The 7,305-nt window shown below is 32.0% G+C and overlaps 1 long non-coding RNA gene across 1 annotated transcript; it reads left to right on the top strand.

Annotated features, from left to right (window-relative positions):
* Positions 1-322: 322 nt before the first annotated feature.
* LOC149408974 (uncharacterized) lies at positions 323-4,900 on the top strand. The gene is made up of 6 exons (XR_016305317.1): positions 323-545; positions 666-757; positions 1,524-1,631; positions 1,852-1,926; positions 2,220-2,372; positions 3,457-4,900. It is a non-coding gene; the product is annotated as an uncharacterized LOC149408974 (long non-coding RNA).
* Positions 4,901-7,305: the final 2,405 nt, after the last annotated feature.

The following is a 7,305-nucleotide window of genomic DNA, read 5'->3' as shown; positions in this document are numbered from 1 at the left end:
TCTCCTCCACCGTTTATGTTTTTATTCAACATCGAACGCACCCCGAACGCGAAATCATTAAAAAAAAATTTCTTGCGCCTTTTCGCTCGAAAATTTTGCGTTTTTCGCATTACTGGAACGTAAATTAAAAACACGATTGATTTTTATCGAGCGTCGGGTCTGAATTGATCAGGTATCGTTGATTTTGTTTTTTAAATTTTACGAAAGATGTTTTGAAATTTCCCGATTTTTAGGGTAATAGGTTTAATTTATGTCTTAAATGTTTTTCTTTGCATAGTGGTATCATTATATTAAGACGCCATATCACGTGGTATTTTGGCAAATGGCGGCTGCTTTCTAAAAACCCACTATCGGTTTGTGTTTTAAATATTATCAAGTCCGCTGAAATGGACACGATATTAGTCGATGTTAGTCGATGTTATTCTGTATAATGAAGTTCTGTGTGTCATCGACGAGTGTGATCATGGGATTCTTTAAGAAATATGGATTCATAACGTGACGAAAAAAACATGGTGGTTGGATTAATTGTTTTCCTTTTTCGTCAGGTAAATATTCTTATTTAATGTTATTTTTTTGCTGTACCGAGTTGAAAATGAATATAACGTTACAATATATATTAATAAATGATTATTCAAATAGCTAACTCTTATCAAATGTCATTACAGGATTTAGAAACATCTCCACTGTATGCGGATTTTCGGTTAAAAATACACCTAGGCGATTTCATCGATGGTTATTGATGGCGTTTCTTGGACAGGTATGTACACGTATGATAGTTGGGAATTTTTCAGAATGTTTTACAAGTTTTCAGTTGAACTTGCTCGCTGGATGACGTTAAATAAATCGCAACGTCAAACGTTTAATCATCGCACGAGAGCATTCTTTGCAAACGCAGCCGGCTTCGAGTTTCAGATTACATTAATTTTTTTTTTTTTTTTTTTTTTTTTTTTTTTATTTATGCTTTAATATATTTGTTAAACAATGGTATAGTATATTGTCCTCCACGCTAGGAGTTCACCTGTGTTGTGGAGGACTTTTTCAATTGTAAAGTTATATAATTCTAAAACAATACAGTGGAGTTGGTTACACAGAGAAACATTAAAAATTAAAATATAAAATCGATTTTTCCATAGTTATAACAGTAGTTTTTCCATAGTTATTCCAAAAAAGTGAAATATAAAAAATTAAGTATTAACAGGATTGTAGCCAGTTCCATATGTGTTTTTTGTATTCTGTAAGATTAGATGTTTTATATTGTGTTGGAAGTGAATTGAATAGTTTTATAGCCTGGAATCTGTAGTGTTTTTGTCCAAAGGATGTGTTGGTTTTTGGTATTAGTAGTTGGTAAATTATCTTTTCTTTAGCCTGTAATTGACGATGTAATTGACGATGGATATCTTCACAAAATTAATCATTAAACGAGCGTTTCTCGGCAGATCTTTTTGTAGAACCAAGTTAAAAGTGAATATAAAATTATAATACTATATACAATATGCCTAAGTTTTATCAAATATCATTTGCAGGTTATTGAAACTTCTCTACGATGACGCTTTGAAGCCTCGACGTTCTGAACAAAGGAGAATGATGACGGTTGGCGATTACACATCGCAGAATTATGTCGGTTTCTCGAGGTAATATAACAATTTGTTCATAATATTACTGTTACATAAATAAAAGCCCAACTTTTATCTACTGAAACGTCTTAACTGTCTGCTTTTTGTAATTGACGATGGATATCTTCACAAAATTAATCATTAAACGAGCGTTTCTCTGCAGATCTTTTTGTTGTACCAAGCTAAAAGTGAATATCATTATAATACTATACATTAATATAATTTTTGACATTTACAGGACGTCAAACCGTCAAATTTACCAGCCTCGACAATCTGAACAAAGGACAGCGTAGAATTTTGACGCTTTCTCGAGGTAAATATTATTATTTATAGATTTATAAATTTCTAGCACAATTATTGAAATGTTTCTTCTTTCTAGATAATTATTGAAGCGATATTTGAAAAGTAACGCAACTTCTCTTGACACGAGCGGCTGTGTTATAAATTATTACATATTAGTATTGACATAAGACATCTGCATATTATGTGTAGTTAGTTCTGGCTGCTATTTGACATAACATTTGAAACTTTGACAATCGCCATTATCGCCGAGTCTGTAAATTTTGCTCATTTCTTCTAATCAATCGTCTCTTTTCTATTCTGCAGGTCGTTCTTCCACGAACGTGACCTGAGAAGTGTTTGATTCCGTTCTTCAAGCTCTTTGGATACGATTAAAATTACACCTGGGCGCTAATTCATCGTTGATTTTGAAGGCTCATTCTTTGCAATCGCAACCGGTTTTAAGCGATTCTTGAACAGGTATATACAATTGCACAAGTATGATATTTGGGAATTTTCAGATAATGTTTTACAAGACAGTCACGTGAAATGATAAAAGAGAAAGCGTTCATTTTTTGCCTACAATCATGCCGGATATATTCGCAGACACAACGGTTCCTTTAATCTTTACGTGCGCCAGTTTTCAGTATGACATAACTATAACATCTTGCTTTATTCACACCACATTTTTACCCATTAGTTTCGGGGAAAAAGCAACGTTTTGACACGCAGTCCGCTTCATTTACACGCAAGCATATGTATTTAATTATCAGAGTTGTGCCGTTTAGAAAGCCTCATGCTATTTATAGGAAAGGAACGAAACAACCGCAAATGGCTCGAAACGCCGTTTGCAGTTGTTGCGTTCCTTTTCTGGTTCGGTTCGGAGCTTATAATCACAGGGGCCCAACTACAAAAACTGGTGTTTTGAGTTAAGCTGGGTTTTGGTAATGCCATTATAATATTTATTAGTGACACGAAGCGGACCTTAAAGTTACAAAGTTTGTTTGCATAATTCTATTAGATAGTAAGTTACATCAGGCGTTTCAATTATTGACTATCATTGTAACATTTGAAAGTCAACACAATGCAATAAGATTAAAATACAAGACGCGTTGGACGCCATTGTAATATTTAAAATTCATAGCTATAAAATTCATGTTGAGCGTCAAATTATCATACAAAAGTTAAAACGCTACACTTGAGACAAGAAAACATGAGGCGACTCTTTAATTATAATATTCAAATAACATATCTCAAGATCGTGCACTGTGTTCGTAGATGGCTAATAAACCCCTATGTTTAAATATATATGTTTAAACATAGGGTACAAGTAATATCTATTACAAAATGTATGTAATTAGTTCTGGCCCGCTATTTGATATTACATTTGAAACTTTGACAATCGCCATTAACGCCGATTCTGTAAATTTTGCTCAATTCTTCTGATCATTTGTCTCTTATTGCAGGTTTTTTTGTTGTACCAAGTTAAAAATGAATATATAACATTAAAATACTATATATTAATGAATTAATTAACCATATGCATAATTTTTGTCGTTTGCAGGATGTCTGTCTGCGTTTTCAAGTCCTCGAGAATGAATGAACTTCAGCCGGCGTTACTTTGAACTGGAACTAATTTCACAATCCTCTCTATGTCTTTCCAAAGGCGTGATGAAAATGATGACACTTCAACGCTTTGATATTTTAAAGTTACTAATCATCCATGAATGGTATAATTATGGAACTAATTACATAACTAGCTTGCCAGTTAATATATCTACTTAAATCGGAAACGATCAAGGTTTTTAATTGGACGGCCAATTTGTTCATTTAAAATTTGTTCACAGACCACAGGGGGGTGGGTCAGGTACCTACAGCTATTTGATTTAAATGAAAGCATTCACTTTATTTACATTCGAACATCAAATCGTAAATATGAAATTTGGCACAAACATCTTGCTTCATTCACATTCAAACATTTCATAACACAACATAACAAAAGTGTTGAAACACATTCTTTGCTTCTCCATTTTTATCAGAGTTGTGCCGTTTAGAAAGCCTCATGCTATGTACACGAGCTGAACTTCGATTTATAGGAAAGGAAAGAAACAACCGCAAATGGCTCAAAACGCCGTTTCTTTCCTGGCTCGGTTCGCAAATCGGGAGCTTACGTATTTAAACAACCTACAAATAATACAGAATAGACGTTTTAATCATGGAATGGAACATTACCAACTCCTCAAAGTTGCGTACCATCATGAAATAGTTTTACCGTCAAGTACGATTTGCCAAGATGTTATTAGCGCACTTTACGGAGATTCTCATTCTGTAGCGATTCAAATTTATTCAGTGACAGAGCGATACTGTGTCCCAAAAATGTAGATGCACGTAAAATTAACGAAAAAGTCTTGCTTATGAAATAACAATTAATAAATCGCAGGGTCAAACTTTTAATCAGATTGGTGTTTATTTACCAGAACCCGTCTTTACGCATGGGCAATTGTATGTAGCTTGCTCCAGAGTCATAACAATAAATTCATTAAAAATTCAAATAGTCGACGGAAGTCCTCAAGGTGTAAATCAGGCTGGAGTTACAACCCAAAACATTGTTTACAGGTAAATTTTAGATTAGGTATTGTCGTTTCATATCTATTTAAACCAGTAAATTTAATCTATTTAAGACTAATCTTCCCATTTTAAATTTATTCGCAGGGTTAAATACATACAGTGTCACTTGAACTTATCATTTGATGATAACGTAAACCTAAATTTGTCACTATTTGAGGGAACTGTTGATTTTTATCATTAGGAAAATTTAGTTTCAGATTAAATAGATTCCCAAAAGCATTTTAACTATTTTTATATTCTGTTTAAACTTTAAAAAGTAAAACAAGTTCAAACTCAAAAGTTGTTTATAAGTTGTTTATTTGACATGAAATATGAATATATGAAACGCAATTAATATGCTATATATGGGTTTCTTTCTGGTTCTTCCCATATTACTTTTATCGAATCAGATTTTAAAAAAATAAATACACTTTAATGAAATTAAAACGTTGTTTGATTTTTACTTATTTCCAAAATCTGTTATTTTATTTTATTTATTTCATTCAAAAAAAGTTTTTAAATAAAAAGCATACTATGCACATCTCACTAGGGCATTTCTGTATCAAGATGAGCAGTTTTATAATATGTTAAAATTTCCATTATGTTGACATTACAGTTATTATAAATAATTTCATGGAGTGGACTTTCAACAAACTGCGTCAAACTGTACAGATGATTTTGAAGTGCCATAAGTCAAAGTTGCAGAATTTTTTCTATCTTTTTACACTAAATGCACAGAAGGCCTGAATGAAAATAATTTCCCTCGGGGCTTATGGCATCTTTGGGGATGCAGTAAGTAGTATCTGAAGGTATCTCATTGACATTAAAATTATGTTCTACTCGCAGAATTTGATGAAAGCATCAAAATATTTTCAAAAATATTAGATTTTGTATTGCTCAGTTGTCACGTCAGATCACCAAGATGATTATAAAATATACTTGAACATATATATTTAAACATAGGGGTTTATTAACCCACAAGTAATATCTCTTACAAAATTTAACAGACCAACATTTAAATTATCGAACTTCATTGGACTTAAATTATCAAAAAAAATATCATTTATGTTCCGTTTATCTTTATTGTGGGTTCATAATAGATATAAAATTTCCAATTTTCCGGTGTTATGTCATATTAAAATTCGAATTTCTTAGCAAATTAATCAGCATTAACTTTTAACCTGCAAAATAATGCATATATTTTAACATCGAATGTCAGTTCAAATGACATATGTAAACCACAGATCGATGAAAAAATAGATCGATGATCGCTGAACAACCAGTGTTTTGAAAAAAATATTTAAGGCTAATCAAACTTAAAAACGTTTTCCAATAAATTGGGTCCACATACAATGATAAAGATTTTTCATTTAATAATCAAAAATAACATAGGTAATGCTTCATCCACATTCTGATTTTTTTTTAAACGAATAATTTTTTTGCGTTATAAATATTAAGTAGGTTGAAGTAACGATTTTTTTTATTAAAGGTTTTTGCATTTCGCGATTAATAATAATTATTTAATTTAGGGTGGCGGTCATGAGAACCGTCGCCCCGGGAGCCATTCATACATAGCATGATCCCTTTATTTTTTTAACCAGTAGGTAACATATTTCGTTTTGCATATATATATTTTTTTTAATTAAATTAATGATAATTCTTATAAAGCCATTTCTGCGAAAAATTAGCTCGGTGACGCTGTAATCTACCAGGAGCATAGACGTTTGGGAAAGTAATTTACTATTAAAAACGGTTTATTCAATTGTTTTTGTTTTTTTAAATAAACTTTTTTCAGTTAAAAGTTTTTAAATATGGGTACTGTCGCCCCGTAGTGAAAAAATGATCAGTATATTTCTTTCTTTAATTTTGTAGTCCCACACTCTTCGTCTCATCTACACCCAAACATCAAATGGCTTAGTACATTTACCCATTAGTTGCCTGCAACGGGCGAAAAGCTCATTTTAGGCACATACATTCAAACATACATATATTTGAATAAATTTGTGGGCACACACTCAATGCTTCATGCACATGCAAACATACATATTACGATATTACATTTATAAACATTTTTGCTCACACTCAGCTTCACTCTTAATACGCAATATTTCACTTTCAAATAAATGGATTTAGCTTTATTAATTCAAAACATGATTTATTATTCGGGGGAGACGGAAAAATACGCACTTTTAATTTTAATTTCGTTCATAGTCAATTACGCGATACAAAATATTTCATAGACACTGCTGCCAACCAAAAAAAATTAAGTATTGCCATATAAAATAAATAATATCATCGTGTATAATTAATCCATATTAATACGTAAGTCAATGTAACAATTATAACAAATAATCAACATATAATTAAATTAAATAACCCGAATAACAACCAAATAGAATAAAATGTGATGTAGTTTAGGTGAGGTTAGCTTAGAACATGAAAAATAGGTATTTGAATCAAATCACAAACCAGTCTATACAAACCTAGCGTAGCCCACAAACTACTTGAAAACTGGGATATAACTCTTAAGGGGACGCGAGCAGGCGTTATTAAAGGGGCAATTTTTTGTTACAGAAAATAGGTATTAGAATTAAATCACAAACCAGTCTATACAAACCTAGCGTAGCCCACATACTATTTGAAAACTGGGATGTAACTCTTAAGGGGACGCGAGCAGGCGTTATTTAAGGGGAAATTTACATTACTTAAAAATCTGCAGTCCCACACCCTCGCCTCATCTACATTCAAATACTACACCGCGCGATTAATTTTTACCAATCAGTTGCCTGCAACGGGCAAAAAGCTA

The sequence above is a fragment of the Hesperophylax consimilis genome, unplaced genomic scaffold, assembly GCF_061612785.1.
Source record: "Hesperophylax consimilis isolate HC1 unplaced genomic scaffold, BYU_Hcon_1.0 scaffold_40, whole genome shotgun sequence".
Taxonomy (NCBI): Eukaryota; Metazoa; Arthropoda; class Insecta; order Trichoptera; family Limnephilidae; genus Hesperophylax; species Hesperophylax consimilis.
This window is presented reverse-complemented; position numbering and strand designations above follow the sequence as displayed.